The following is a 14,761-nucleotide window of genomic DNA, read 5'->3' on the forward strand; positions in this document are numbered from 1 at the left end:
GATCCCTGGCAGCCAGCTCAGAATTCCACAGTCTTCTGGGAGAAAGCATTATCTTGATGACTCTTTGATTTTTGGGCTTCTCAAAACTATGAGCCAATAAATTCCCACTGTTTAAGCCAACTCATTGCATGATATTTGCTTCAGCAGCCAGGAAACTGAAACAGCACTGAAATGCAAGAATAGTTGCCAGGAGGTAAACATCACTCCAGGGTGGCATATTGAGTAGTATCTGGCCAGAAGCAGTCTTCATGTTTGTTCACTCAATAAAAATACACAGATGATTTGAGCAAAAGAATTGCCAATATACTCACCCAATTCAAAGGTAATAATATTATGTGTTAAGTAGCTAAATTATTAAAGGTAAAAATAATACCTATATCACCTGTAAGATTTAGTAATATGTCCAACAGCAAAAATAAATTCCAATTGGAATAAATGCAAAGTCACACATTCAAAAATAGCATATAATATTGCCCAGAAAAGGACTGGCTAAGCAAAAGCCCAGAATAAAAAGTGGAAACATGTCCAAATTGATCTCTAATTACATCCAATGTAATATTTTTTAATTTAGAAATAAAATAAAGATTCAGAAAAGCATAACGAATAATAGAAATAATCATGTAATTTGAGTACAAATTAACAAAATAGAACAGTATTACATTTTATGCTTTTAGTAAAAAAAAATAGCTGGTTTGAAATCCAATTTGTATACATCCCAATTGCTTTTACCTCTTTACCTCTTCCCTCACTTTATCTCACCATCATAATTTGGTTTGGAAAACCTATATTTTGTACAATTTACCACATAATCATGCATGCACATATCTCAAAACAACTTACAATAGTACTTTTGTATCATACAAGCTTTTATGTAAATCTTCATACTGTATTTGTCATCTAGAAAGTTGCTTTTTTCACTTTTTAGTATGATTTTGAAATTTATCCAGAGTAATTAATATAAATATTGCTCATTTTAAGAGTGATAATTATGAATAAAGCATATTTTATTTCCTCCTTGAATGTTCTATTTTGCTTAAGATTACTGTTCTGGCTTCCTGTCTATTAATACAATAAGAATTTAATGGCTCATGGTTTCAGTGACTAGCAGGCTTGCTTCCCCTGGGGCTGGTATCTTCTGACTGGCTAGCTGTCTTCAGGATTCATTGGCTTTTCTGTCAGGTGGCAACCCACAGAGTGGTGTCTTCTCCTTTCTCTACTTAGTTATGTTGACTTCCAGCTTCTGGTAATTTTCTGGACCTTCTCTCTCCATTTCCAATTTCCTTTGCTTATAATAACCTCGATTACTTGGAACAAGGCCACCCTCATTTATTTGGACATATCATACCATAACATCTTCAAAGGTCGTATTTACAAATGGGTTCAGACCCACAGGAGCAGGGGTTAGAACATGAACATGCTTTTTATGGGGAATATGAATCAGTCTTTTAGAATTATTTCCCAAGGCTCCTTTGGTATAAGAAATGCTTCCATAAACAACATTAATTTCTTATGCATATGTTTAAGAATTTTTCTGGAAAATATATCTAAAAAAAATTCTGCATCCCCAGAGTAACTCTATCAATTTATGCTCATATTAGCAGTGTATGAAAGATCCTGCTTTTTCATGTTCCTTTTAATGCTTAATATTTTGCTCAACTTGGCGAATGTATGTTGTTCTAGTTTGTTAGCTACTATAATGTGATCTACCTGAAACAGAACAGCTTTTAAAAAGGGGAATTTATTAAGTTGAAACTTACAGTCCTAAGGCTGTAAAAATGTCCAAATTAAAGAAATGCCATAGAAATGTCCAATCTAGGGGCATAAGTTCAGGGTTCCTCTCTCAACTGGGAAGAGACATGGTGAATATGGTGACATCTGCTAGCTTTCTTGAAGCTTCCCCAGGGGCGTTTTCCTTCTTCATCTCCAAAGGTCTCTGATGGCATGGGCTCTCGTGGTTCTCGTTGCTCTCTCATGGCTCTTTCATGACTCTGAAGCTTTCTCTAAAATGTTTCCTCTTTCAGAGTTTTCCAGTAAACTAATCAAGACCCACCTGGAATGAGTGAAGTCATATCTCTAACTAATCAAAGGTTAATACCCACAATTTAACGAGCCACATCTCTGTAGAGATAATCTAATCAAATTCTCAAGCTTTGTCCAAAATGGATCCCTCTTAAATGGCTCCAGTAAGCAACCCCACCTTGAATGGGTGGAGAAACATCTCCATGAGACAATAAAAAAGATCCTAGACAGCAATAAAGATTAAAAGAAAGGGCTGCCTCCACAACATGGATTGGGATTAAAGCATGGTTTCCTAGGGTATGTAATTCTTTCAAACCAGCTCATATGTAGAGATCTGTATAAATGAATTTCTATATAATGTGGATTATGAAATAGTACTTAATTTGTTCTCCCTTTATAACATTAGCTCTTGCATTGATAGTAATATTTAAAGAGAGATGTGGAAAATGAGACAGTCAAAAAGAGTAAACAGATGATTAAAGAGTAGATTGGATGGGCATAGATTTGGGTTATTAGGTTTCTCCAAGGAAACAGAACTGACAGAGCAAACATGTATATATATATATATATATTCTTAGTAAGTAAGTTGTCTAGAATATCCTCTGGATGATTTTAAGATTCTCTATTAATTGCTGGTCTTAAGCCATTTGATTATTTGTGCTTTGGTGTGACTATTTTTGTGCGTGTTTTGTTTGGGGTTTATGGAGCTTCTTGAATCTAAAGGTATTTATTTTTGAGCAAATTTTTGAGCAAATTTCTACCATTGTTTCTCTCACCTCTCTCCTTTTGTGACTTCAATTTCACTTGTGGTGGGTTGTTCGAATATAGTATATATATATATTCTTAGTAGGTAAGTTGTCTAGAATATCCTCTGGGTGATTTTAAGATTCTCTATTAATTGCTGGTCTTAAGCCATTTGATTATTTGTGCTTTGGTGTGACTATTTTTGTGCGTGTTTTGTTTGGGGTTTATGGAGCTTCTTGAATCTAGGGGTATTTATTTTTTATCAAATTTTTGAACAAATTTCTGCCATTGTTTCTCTCACTTTTCTCCTTTTGTGACTTCAATTTCACTTGTGGTGGATTGCTCAAAGTAATAGCACACTTAGGCTCTTCATATTACTTTAGTTTTAATTTTTCTGGGTTTTATTTTTAGGAAGGTTTTGTCTCTAAATCTTTGAGTTCACTGATCTTTTGCTGCAGTCTTTCATCTGTTGTTAATCACATGCAGTGTATATTTCATACAAGATATTTTATTTTTCATTTCTATTAAGCTGTACTTGGTGACAGTGTGTGTGTATGTTTGCATCTTTGCATCTTTGTCTCTACTTAATAACCTGAAACTTTTCTCATCATCTTATATGAAATATAATGGTAATAATCCTTTTAATGTCCTCTTTACTAATCCACTATCATCTGTGCCATTCCCAGGTCTGTTTCTATTGATTGCTTTTTTCCTTATTATCGGTTGGCTTTTCCTAGTTTTTTGCATACTCAGTAATTTTTTGTAGACATTAAAATTTTTAACTTGTTAGGTATTTTTTGTATTGCTATAAATATATATATATGTGTGTGTGTGTGTGTGTGTGTGTGTGTGTGTATTTAGTTTACCATAAGATATGGTTTGTTTATTTTGGACATTATCCATTATGCCCAATAGATGGGGTGAGCCAAAAGATAGAATGACTGAGAAGCACAATGGTGAACAGTGATGCATTTCTATGATGGGATTTGGTGTGGCTGCAAAATGGAGGGACATCTAGGGGCCCACAATGAGCAGAATAACCTTGGGAACAATGGGTTGTGTAAAATAAGACAGAAACAAAAAAACAAATATGATAAGTCTCTCTCAGAAAATACTCATAAGAAAATGGGAGCCTTGATTGTGGTCCCTTACAGTACCCACAAATGGTCTGAAGTTGTAGATGCATTTCTGGATTCTGAGACACTGATGTATGTGTATTAGTTGATATTTCCCTGGAACTTTGAGTAGCTCTGTGACACCTGGGTCCCAGAAATAGAGTGCTACAGACCTGAAAGTCAGCATAGCTATACATAATAACAGTTAAATTAACTGCAAAGGAGATCAGACCCCAGTTAGAGTTAAAAGCAAAGTCAATCCACCTGGGTCTATGGTAAATTAGAATGCAGGGTAAAAGATGACAGTATATATACTCGAGACCTTCAGTTTCTGTATGAGCTCAAAGTTAGAGAGGTTTATTACGTCTAAAATCCACATTTTCGGTAACACAATTCAAATAAACCTGTCCAGATAGCTCATATAAACCACCCAAACTCCTGCAGTCCAGAATGGGAATGAGGCCCTACAATTCTCTATAGCTTCATATAACAGGACACCCTCACACTATGGTGGGCTGATAATTAAAAGTATTAGTAAAGCACCTTGAGGATCTGAAGGGGAAAAATTATATATACATATGAAATATGGCTTTTCTGGGGTACTTAATAGTTTCAAACTAGCACACCAATCGACATTACTCCTGTTGACTGAAACAAACTCTCTAATCTGGGAACCTGTGGGTACCCTCTCAACCATTGGGAACCCCCAAGAAAACAGGCCAAGCCCTGTCTTTTGAGGCTTGACCTTATGAAACTTATTTCTGTCGGGGGAAAAGCTGACTACCCATAAAGAGGCCTAAGAGTTGCTTCCAGGAAACCTCTTTGTTGTTCAGCACCTGGGGTTTGAACTGAGACTCTATAAAGGTTTTATGCACCAGGTTTGCCCTCTTGGAGCATAAAATTCACAGAGAGTTCCTAGGGTCAGATAAATCCTGACACTCAGAGGGACCAGCCTCTCTAGATGATCAACTATTCACATCCCTTTATCCTTCAGTGTGGATAGCCCTTCTCAATATGAAAAAATCAGAACAGGCATTTCCCAAAGTTTCCTATAGATTGGGAGAAGGATTAAAGGAGACAGAGTAGGTATAACAGAGAAAATGAGACTTAAACAAATATGGCTGCTAATTACTATATTAATATTCCTTCTAGCTTCCAGTATTCTGGAGGAGCTAGAAGGAAAAATCTGAGATGATGTAATGGTAGCCCATGACAAATTATGGGATCTGTTCTATAACTACTTGTTGAAATGTGCTTTGAAAATTATTGCTATTTTTCTGTCTCTATTTTGTTATACTATACAGTAAAAAAAAAAAAAAAAAAAAAAAACTGTCTCAGAGAGGTAGAGCTGAGAAGGGAAAATCTTTTTCCAAATAAAGATGGTTCCCAGGGGCCTGTGTTTCTTAGGAGAGTAGGCAAAAACAGGATGCGAAAGCCAAATCTATGCTGCAATGCAAATCTAAGATGAGGAGGGAGTTGTGTAAATCTTTGGATTCGTCCAATTCAAATGGAAGCCATTGATTTCTGCTTCTCCATTCCCCATGGAGGCCCAAGACAAAGTAGAAGGTTCTGGAAGAACTGCTTTTCTAGTGGGGGTGAAGTCATAAATGGATATCTGGTAAGGACCCTCCATATGCACAGAGGGCAAACAAGTTGACAGAGACACTCAATTAAGAAAAATTCTGAAGCCCTGTGAGTCAAATGCAGCCCACTGCCAGATTCTCTGAATAAAGTTTTATTGGCAAACATCACACTCATTCATTTATGTATTGCTGACTGCTGCTTAGTATTCCAACTTTACAGTTGAGTAACTGCAGCAGAGACCTCTTGTCCACAAAGCCTAAAATATTATTTGTTCCTTTACAGAAAAATCTGCAGGGAGGGGCCAAGGTCAGTCACTGGGAGCCCGGAGTCCCTTTCTCTTCTGGACCCTAACCAGGTTCAAGTCCCACCTCCTCACAGGGTCTTCTGGGTAGCTCCAGCTCTGAACTTCTACACCTTTCCCAGCTGTTCTGCACACAGTCTCACACTGGGTTCTGGTGGTTCTACTGTGGCCAGACAGCAGTTTTCAAAGGAGTGGCCATGTCTGACACCCACATGGATTCTGGGTGCTAGAACACTGCCTTACTTGTGAGTAGATGTATATTAAAATATGGTGATGGAGGGTTTTGGAGGACTGAGAGCAGTGTAAACAGCCATCTACAGAGCAGGATAGGGGCAGGCTGTCTCCTGACCACTGCTCTATCACTTCAACCAGGACATCCTCATTTCTTTTATCATTATTGAGATCTAATTTACATATCATAAAATTTGACCTTTTAAAGTCTAAATTCAGTGGTTTTTAATATGTTCTGGATTGTGCAACTGTCACCACAATCTAATTCTGGAACATTTTCACCATCTCAAAAATAAACTCTGGGGTGGGCCGCGGTGGCTTAGCGGGCAAAGTGCTTGCCTGCTATGCCGGAGGACCTCGGTTCGATTCCCGGCCCCAGCCCATGTAACAAAAACGGAGAAACAGAATACAATAAAACAAGAAAATGTTTAAAAATGTTTCCCTTTCTTCCTTCCTTCCTTCCTTCTATCCTTCCTTCCTTCTCTCTGTCTTTCCTTTAAAAAAAAAAAAAAAAAAAAAAAAAAAAAAAAAAATAAACTCTGTACCCACTTCTCTCCTGCTCCCAGCCTCTGGCAACCACGAATCTATTTTCTGACCCTATGGATTTGCCTATTCTGGACTTTCATATAAATGGAATCATATATTATGTGGTCTTTTGTGTCTGGCTTCTTCCATTTGTGATTTCAAGGTTCATCCACATTGTAGCATGCATCAGAACTTATACCTTTTCATGGCCAACTAATATTGCACTTTATTTATCATTTATATTGATGAGTATTGGGCTGTTTCCATTTAAGCTATGATGAACAATGCTGCCATGTACATTCATGCATGAGTTTTTAAGTGAACATGTTTTCACTTCTCTTAGCTATATCCTAGGGAGTGGAATTTCCAGGTTTTATATTAACTCCATGTTTAACATTTTAAGGAACTGCCAGACTGTTTTCCACAGCAGCTGCACCACTGTATATTCCCACCACAGTATATGATGGCTCTAATCTCTCCACATCCTTGTTAACACTTGTTATTGTCTTTGTCTTTCATTTTAGCCATCCTATTGGGTGTGGATGACCTTCATTACTGAAAGACACAAAAGCAGCTAGAAAATGAACATGGGGGTCAGTGGTCACTGACACCCCCTCACGCACACACACACACACACACACACACTCCCTCCCCCACCCAAGATGGTGATGAAAGCTGTGGGCCAAGGCTTACCGGATGGGTTGTTGCTTCAGGTTGATGCTCTCCCCCTTCGTTTACTCCTCTGGGCTGTACACCAGCACTATCTTCTGCCACTTCTCCTTGGATCTGCTTTCACCATCCTCATGTTTCTTGAACAAGGGTCCCTTCAGCTTGGTCTCAAGCCCCCAAAGAAGCCCTTCATGATCTCGGTCCTTACCCAGGTGGTCTTCAGGAGTGCTTGGCCATGTCTTTCTCCGCTGACTAGCTGTTCGCTGACTTCAGGTAGGAGTCGACACTTCTGGCAACCTTCTCCCTGGATATTGAGGGGAGCAGATGTGGTTTACCAACATGGTGAAGTACAAGGACATGAGGCTCTTGGAGGCCTGAACTCATCCAGCTGGTGACAGCACCAAGCGGCAAAATGTGGGGACCAAAACACAGTTGAAATTGTGGAGTTGGGCATAGTGAGCAAACCACTCCCCTCCCTTTCTGTTCTGGTTGCTGCAGTACTCTCCAAACTTGGCTTTTTACTTCTGGTCCAGTCCTCCTCCATAGAGAAGACCTTGCCCATGTAAAGGCGCATGAACTCCTGCAACTCCAGCATCTTGGCAGAGCTGGCGCTCTGGTTGGACAAGGAGTGGCAGGAGGATGAACAGCGGGAGGGAGGGCAATTCGCCCGCATTGTCACTGTCCGCTGACTCCGAGCTCTTGCTCTCCAAAGCCCTGTCACCTAGGGAGCTTTCGGCAGCCATGACTGTGGTGTTTGGAGGGGTCTGGAGGTGGGTGTTTCAGGTTCCAAATTCAGTCAGCAGGTTTTCAGGACCCTTTGGGGTCTCCTGGCTCGGATGGCTACTAATCAGGTTATGGAGTTGGAGACAGCTGGCTTCCCAGCTGCACCCTTGGGAGCCTCCCAGGCCCACAAGCTGTGTGGGAGCAGCAGGCTCCCAAGAAGGTGCCCTCAGAGCTGGTCCGAGGCCCTGAGGCATCGCAGCGGGAGAACTGGAAGCAAATGGGCACTGTCTGGATTCCGCCCCTAAGCTAACCAACTGCACTGGCCACCAGCAACTGGGTCCTTCCCAGGCAATGTCAAGCACACTGTTTTTATAAATATTTTTGAACTGTGTTCTGGAATGTAATTATGTTTGCTTTACTGAGGTTTACTGTGTTAGGATGAAGCAGAGTGGCATAAATTTGGCACTATATTGCCCCACCACTTAAGCAATATATGACTAAGTACTCTATCCAGTGCCTATGAATTACAAGGTTTTCCATGCTGGCTGGTTGTTACATGAACTTTTTCTGATCTTGTGTGAACTAAGTGATTGCTTCACTTGCTCTTTTGGGAGGTTCTTTCCTGCTAATGGATAGTCTCCTTATGTGCATGTGGTGATACAGTTTAACTGAAAAACTCAAAAAGAACCTTTGCAAATATCTAGACATCTCTTTATCTGGAGTTTGCTCCTCTCTGGTTTTCTGCCTGGAAAATTTTATCTGCCTGTTCTTCTAGATTTTTCAGGTACAGCTCCTCAATTCATAAATCCCCACATGCTCCTTTTGTTTTACAGCTCCCTGTTTTTATAGTATAACAACTCACTTCAAGCTGTATTCCGGAACTACCATAGGGATCACCTTATTTATTTCCCCTCTGGCATAGATTATGTTCTTGCACTTCCTGATGTCTGATGCCTGAAAGCAATGGTTTCATATATTTTGTCTTGTTTTTAAGTTGTTAAAAGGAGAATGATAAATCCCATCACTATTACTATAACTTTGCTAGAAGAGGATGCCAACAAATGATGAATTTTACTAAATGTCAATAGACCTTATTTTAAAAAAGTATATAAATGAATGATGTCATCAACATGGCAATGCAAACCTCTCCCCAGATATTCAGAGAAGAAAAGGGTAATTCTCACTTGTTCGGAACTCTGGAGGAAGTTATAGACTGGAGACAGATACTATAAATACTGAAGCAAAGAAAGAGAAAAAAATCAGGTAGGAAACTTCCATCCCCGACTGTCCTCTCTTCTCCCCCTTACTTGGTCCCACACAGCTCGGGAAAGGCATAGAAACAGTGCTGGGATATCACCTCACCCTTTTGACACCGACTATAAAATATCTCAGAGCAGTGAGACAGATCCCCACTTATACCCAGACACTGAGAATCCAGACCACCAGAACCTGTGGCAGGATTTAAGCCGCAGAGCAGGACAGAATACAAAAGGGCAGCAAGGAGGATTTTCCAAAACAAAGGAGTAGGGAGGAAAGAAAAATAAAACAAGATCTGTCCTAAAAGCAGCAAGTACCCAGGCAGAAAATTCCCAAATCAACTGTTTGGGGACTTTGGGTGGAGGACACTGCAAGCCCCAGGCCAGTGAAGGATGAAGAGTCTGAAAGAACATGAAAAAAGACTGAGTGTCCAGCACTGGGTCTTGAAGCCTGTCCCCCATCTTTGAGGGAAACTGCAGTGGGTGCTCTGATACTTGCCTGGGGTATGGCTGCCTACTGGGGCAGATGGGGGAATCCATCCCAAGTAAAATAGGGAACAAAGCCCCACACTGAGCCAGATTTTGGCTGGCAAAGTGAGGACACAGGAACTCCACAGTTTCAGCTCTGCCTGGCCAGACACTGCCTTGGGTCCATGAGGTAAACTGCCTCTGAGAATGATCAAGTCACGAACCATGCCATCTGTTGGGTAGGCTATAAAGTGCAAGGGAATTACAAGTCTTTTCAGACCTCTCCAGACTCTATTCCAGACCCATCACAGTAGGTTTGTTTTGCCTGCACAGGTACATGGTACTATTTTGCTGAGAAACACAGGCCATCTACATGTCAAAGCAGTGTCCTAATACAAACCCAAGTTTGCCAGCAAAACCAGAGCACTGCTGGGCTGGCTGCTGTCTGGGGAAGTTGAAACTCTTAGTCCCCCAGGTTGAGGTCTCTACACATGGGACCTGGGAATCACTGAAAAACATTGTGCACTATAAGCAGTTTTCAGTCAAATTACATAGTACCCACCTCTTACCCCTAGTCAAGAAACAAAGCCCAGCCTCTCTCAAATATGCAACAAAGATGGAGAGTCATGTACTGTTTCTAGCCCACAAGGAATGGGGCTCTGAGACTGCTTACCCAACTTCCCAAGATAAAGAAAAGAGTGGTGGGGCAAGGTCCAGCATAAATGATGATTGTTATTTAGAGTATTCAGAACCTAGCAGCAGGAAAACTGAAACAGTTTAAGCCTACTTTCAGCCCCAGCCTCATTCTCATAAACCATCCTGGCAGGGACAAGATCTGCTGAGAATTAAAAACACAGTACTACTTTGCACTTGTGGGAATCAGTGGGTTGACAAGTGCCATCAGCTAGGCAAGACAGGAAAAAGAGAATTAAGAGGCTTCACAGGAAAGACTGATGATCTTCTGGTCTCATCCTCAGGGAATGTTGATACTATTTACATGCTCTTCCTGAATTCTAGGCCTGTCTTGTCTGGGAAAACCTGATGGGTGTTGATGTTATCTGGGAAGACCCTCCTCCCAGAGCCAGACCTACAGGTAAAAATTGATAGAGATAAAAAAAGGAATGCTAGGAAAAAGAAAAAAAAAGCAAAAAGAAGAACAATATTCCATGAATAGGAAGAGGGAAGAGAGTTGCTCTTTCTTGTGGTGAAACAATCACACACACACACACACAAACAAAGGGGCGATCTTAAAAAAAAAAAAAAAACTTGCATATATGCAGGATGAATTCATTTTTAGTGCTTCCAGAATTCAGTATATCAGAGATGGAATGGCTTTTAAAAAGGTAATGTATTAAATTATAAGTTTACAGTTCTAAGGCCATAAAAATGTTCAAACTGAGGCATCCAGAGAAAGATACATTGTCTCAAGGAGGGCCAATGTCAGAGATGGAATGGCTTTTAAAAAGGGAATGTATTAAATTACAAGTTTACAGTTCTAAGGCCATAAAAATGTTCAAACAGAGGCATCCAGAGAAAGATACATTGACTCAAGGAGGGCCAATGTCAGAGATGGAATAGCTTTTAAAAAGGGAATGTATTAAATTACAAGTTTACAATTCTAAGGCCATAAAAATGTTCAAACTGAGGCATCCAGAGAAAGATACATTGACTCAAGGAGGGCCAATGTCTGTCACATGGGAAGGCATGTGGTTGATATCTGTTGGATCTTGTAACTCGTTATTTTTCTTCCAACATTTGATGTCAATGTTTTCCTTTCTGAGGATCTGTAGGCCTTTACTTAGTTCCTCCAGGACACAACTCTGGGTTCTGGCTTGCTTATCATCTCATGGGAAATTACATGGCAACATCTACTAGGTTCTACATCTCCAAATGTTCCTAACTATGCATCTACACCCTCTGTCAGCACTCCAAGCATCTCCAAATGTCTGCATTTCTGTCAGCTCTGAAACAATTGTATCTTCTCGGGCTTCTGCTTTTCCAAATATCTGTGTCTACATCTGCACCCAGGTCTACAGCTTCTTTAAAATATTTCCCCTTTTAAAAGACTACAGGAAATGAATCAAAACCCACAACCCACCTTAATGGGATAGAATCATATCTCAATCTAGTCAAAAGTCACACCCACAATTGAGTGGATTACATCTCCATGGAAGCAGTCTAACCAAAGGATCCAGCCTAAACGGAAGGTCTGGCCCTACAAGATTAGATTAAGAAAAGGATATGGCATTTCTGGAGCACATAACATCTTCAAAACAGCACACAGGCAAGAATAAGAAAAAAGTAAGAGCTGAAAAATGCTGATCAGTTAAACAGAAGCTATGCCAAAGATCAACCATAAGTTGAACCACATGTCAAAGAATAGTTACAAAACAAAGCCAACCAACAAGAAAACCACAGGCAAAAGAGAGAAAATGACCCACAGAATAAGCTAAATGTCATGGTCAGGTTCATGTGTCAACTTGGCCAGGTGATGGTACCTGTTTGTATCATTGGGCAAGTGCTGGCCTATCTGTTGCTATGAGGATATTTCATAGAATTAAATCATGATCACATAGGCTGCATCCACAGGTGATTCCATTTGTAATCAGCCAAGGTGAGAGTTTTCTGAAATAAATGACATTTAATCTAATCAGTGAAAGGTTTTTAAGGAAGATTCAGAAGAGACAGCTTCTCTCCTCTTCCTGCTTCACTAGTGAGTCTCTCCTGTGAAGTTCGTCCTCACCCTGCATCAGCCTGCCCTATGGATTTTGACTCTACATTCCCACAGTTATATGAGACACTTTTATAAATTTATATTTTTGTGTATTTCCTGTTGATTCTGTTTCTCTAGAGAATCCTAACTAATACACCAAACAAGAAAATCCAATGCCTAGACACCAGGAAAAAAAAAATCATGAAACATAGTTGAAAGCATGAAGATATGTCCCAGTCAAAAATACAAACTAACATTTCAAATGAGATATAGGACTTGAAAAAACTAATTAAAGATATTTAAACAAATCTTCTAAATCAATTCAATTACTTGAAGGAAAACATGGCAAAGAACATGAAGGACATAATGAAGACACTGGTTAAACATACAGAAAAACTTGAGAGCTTTTTGAAGCAAATGGCACAATTTATGGCAATAAAAGTCACAATAGAAGGCAGTAAAACACAGAATAAAGACATACAACAGCAGATTTGAAGAGGCAGAAGAAAGGATTAGTGAACTAGAGGACAGAACATTAGAAATCCTACACACAAAGGAACAGATAGTATAAAGAATGGAAAAATGTGCATAGGGTCTCAGGGAATTGTATGACAACATGAAGCCAATGACTATATATGTTATGGGTGTCACAAAAGGAGAAAAGAAGGAAAAAGTAACAGAAAGAATAATTGAGGAAATAATAACTGAAAACTTCCCAGCTCTTATGAAAGCTATAAAATTACAGGTCCAAGAAGCACAACATACCTCAAATAAAATAGATCTAAAAGGACACTACTGATTGGATTGTCAAATGTCAAAGACAAAGAGAAGATGCTGAACTCAGCAAGAGAAAAGTGATAATCACATAAAAGGAAGGCTCAATAAGACTGTTTGGATTTCTCTACAGACACAATAGAGGCAAGAAGAAAGTAGCATGATATATGTATATATGATACAAAAAGAGAAAAACTGCCAACAGATAATTTAATATCTGTCAAAAACGTGCTTCACAAATGAGGGAGTGATTAAAATATTTACCAATAAACAGGGACTGAGAGAGTTCATGAAAATATATACCTATTCTACAAGAGATACTGTTCTAGTTTGCTAGCTTCTAGAAAGCAGTATTCTAGAAACAGAATGGCTTTGAAAAAGGGGAATTTAATAAGTTGCTATTTAACAGATCTAAGGCTGAGAAAATGTCCCAGTTAAAAGCAAATCTATAGAAATGCCCAATCTAAGGCATCCAGGGAATTCAAGAAGGTTCAAGAAGGCCAATGAAGTTCGTAGTTTTCTTCTCAAATGGAAGGGCACATGGCAAACACAGTCAGCGTTTCTCTCTCATCTGGAAAGACACATGGTGAACACAGTCAGGGTTTCTCTCTCATCTGTAAGGGCACATGGTGAATACAGTGTAATCTCCTAGCTACTTCTCCTAGCTTCCTGTTTCATGAAGCTCCCCAGTAGGCATTTTTCTTCTTCTTCTCCAAAGGTCACTGGCTGGTAAACTCTCTGATTCTCGTGGCTTTGTCATTCTGCTCTGCTCTCTGTGAATCTCTCATTCTCCAAAATGTTTCCTCTTTTATAGGACTCCAGAAACTTATCATGACCCACCCAAATGGGTGTCACCTAATCCATCTTAACAACCACTCTTGATTAAATCACGTCTCCAAGGAGATGACCTGATTATAGTTTCAAACATACAGTATTGAATAGGGATTATTCTGCCTTTAAAAAATGGGATTTAGATTAAAACATGGCTTTTCTAGGTGGCACACATCATTTCAAATCATCACAGATACTAAAAGAAGCTCTAAAGGCAGATAGGAATACAAGAGAGAGAGCTTTGGAGAAATGTGCAGAAAAGACTATCATCAGTTAGAGTAATTAACAGGGCAAAAAGAGAGAAAAAAATAAGATGACATAAAAATTAAAAAAAAAATGGTTGAAGAAAGCATTACCTTTAGAGTAGTAACATTAAATGTTAATGGATTAAACTCTTCAATCAAAAGACATAGGCTGGCAGAATGGATAAAGAAAAAAAACATTTCTATGCTGTCTACAAGAGACTCACTTTAGACACAAGAACAAAAACAGATTGAAAGTGAAATGTTGGAAAAAAATATTTCACACAAACAACAACCAGAAAAGAGCAGGGATAGCTATCCTAATATCAGACAAATTAGACTTCAAATGTAAAACACTTAAGAGAGACAAAGAAAGACACTATAAAAAGGACAATTCATCAAGAAGAAATAATAGTCATAAATATTTGCACACTGAGCCCTAGTGCCCCAAAATACATGAAGCACAGACAACAAGGAAAATAGAAGTAGACATCTCCACAATAATAGTTGGAGACTTCAACACACATTCTCATCAGTAGACAGAACATCTAGACAGAGCATCATTG

General features: G+C 39.2%; 1 pseudogene; it reads right to left on the reverse strand.

Annotated features, from left to right (window-relative positions):
- Positions 1-7,253: 7,253 nt before the first annotated feature.
- On the reverse strand, positions 7,254-7,931 carry LOC143647683 (uncharacterized protein KIAA0513 pseudogene; annotated as a pseudogene).
- Between the last annotated feature and the right edge of the window lie 6,830 nt (positions 7,932-14,761).

Source organism: Tamandua tetradactyla, chromosome 10 (genome assembly GCF_023851605.1).
Source record: "Tamandua tetradactyla isolate mTamTet1 chromosome 10, mTamTet1.pri, whole genome shotgun sequence".
NCBI classification, from domain to species: domain Eukaryota; kingdom Metazoa; phylum Chordata; class Mammalia; order Pilosa; family Myrmecophagidae; genus Tamandua; species Tamandua tetradactyla.